This window comes from Montipora foliosa, unplaced genomic scaffold (assembly GCF_036669935.1).
Source record: "Montipora foliosa isolate CH-2021 unplaced genomic scaffold, ASM3666993v2 scaffold_427, whole genome shotgun sequence".
NCBI lineage: Eukaryota > Metazoa > Cnidaria > Anthozoa > Scleractinia > Acroporidae > Montipora > Montipora foliosa.
Window position 1 is genome coordinate 642501 of NW_027179731.1, and position 1753 is coordinate 644253.

The window sequence follows — 1753 nt, forward strand, 5'->3', positions numbered from 1 at the left end:
TTTCCACTGGGGTAGTGTTTTAGTTATATTTTGATCCCGCAAGCGAAAGCGTATTCTTTTGACAAGGCATTTTTCAAATAAGTAACCTTTACCTTACATTGTAAGTATCCTAAAGGACAAAAGAGCTCATGTTATATTCCCACCGGAGATGACTTCCCACAAAGCGGTCAGCGTAAAAACAAGAGCAATTATTTCGTTACTAGCTAAAGTTGCTTCTACAGAACATACCCTATCATAAAAAAAAAATACACCAAACACTATGTTTGCTTGGCAAAAAATGTCTCTTTTATTTTACTGGGGCTAAAACTATACACGATTAAAGCGCTGTGTGTAGTTGTAAAAAATATCTTAACGACATCGACAATTTACAGGAAGTTGATGAAATATAAATACCGTAAGTCAAAACAGTCTACTCGCTGTACAAGCTTGCGACTTAGAAATCACGTTGCTTAACATTCGAACGAAAAAGGAAAATCAAAGAACAAAATAAAATACCTGCACATGTCCATACAGTTTGATTGAAGTCGATATGTGACATAAGAATTTAAATAACATGACACCGGCTGATCGCTGTTTCTTTCCCGTGAATAAACGGTCCGCTTGTTGTCGTGCACGACAAAACCTTCTTTTCATTAAAATCATTGCAAACTATTAGCATTCTGCCTTGATCGCCAGGCTTCCCAGAATACTGATGGGAATACACCTTATTCCAAAATGGCCGCCATTTCGATATTCTTTTGTTTTTATTGAAGTTAGACCTTCATGCCTCGTTCAAGGCAAAATATTCTTTTGGATTTTCAGCTCAAGAACGAGGCATCAAGGGCTAATTTGAGCAAAACCAAAACAATATTTAACTGACGGCCATTTTGAAATAAGGTCTATGTGGCGAAAAAAAAAAAGAGTCTACGAGATTCTACAGCCCCATGATCCTCGGAGACCCAGGGGTAGCTGGTCGGGACGACAGAATGTTCGTGGTGAAAGTTTACGACAAGAACGGGGAGAGCTGCTGGGCACTTACTCTATTCAAACCAGTTCTAGAAGCGTTCGAATTCCCTGCTTATGATTGGCCACAAAAATCTTTTTCTGGCCAATTAGCGAAGAGGAGCAGATGGGTGACTCCGGTCTTTTCTTCACGAAGTAGTTTTCCTAATCGATGGCCATAATTGCATAGTGCGTTAAACGGGGAAAGTTTCTCGAGGAAAGTTTCAGAACAAACCGTTAACGAAGCCCGAAAAATTTACAAGCATTAGCACTGCTGCAAGCAACAAACACTCTCCGATAAATGCTTACGGCGAATCTTCGGAAGATATTGTAAATTTTTATTGCTCATACGCGATGCACGAATTTCACTTTCTTTGTTCTCTAACTTGACTAGTGCACAACGCTAAGCTTACCTTTTACATCTCCATGTTCGTCGCACGACTTCTAAAACTTTGTACGGCTTGAAAATTTCCGTTACACGGGCCACGTACTTATATTGATTGAACGTGGGAACTGCCGTCTAGCTTCAGCGCACGCACCTTCTTGCTTTCGCCCCAAACTCTCTTACTTTTTACTGTAGTTTATCGCGTGAATAATGTCCGAAGTTGATAGTAGTGTTAAAGTTAGATTTGAGTGATACCTACAGCAAACGCTCAAAGAAAGCTTGTCTTTGTTTCTTGTTGTATATTTAAAAGCGGAGCAAAGAGTTACAATTGAGAAAATTGTGGCGAGAAGAGATGTTTTCGGGCAATTGCCCACGGGCTACGCAAAG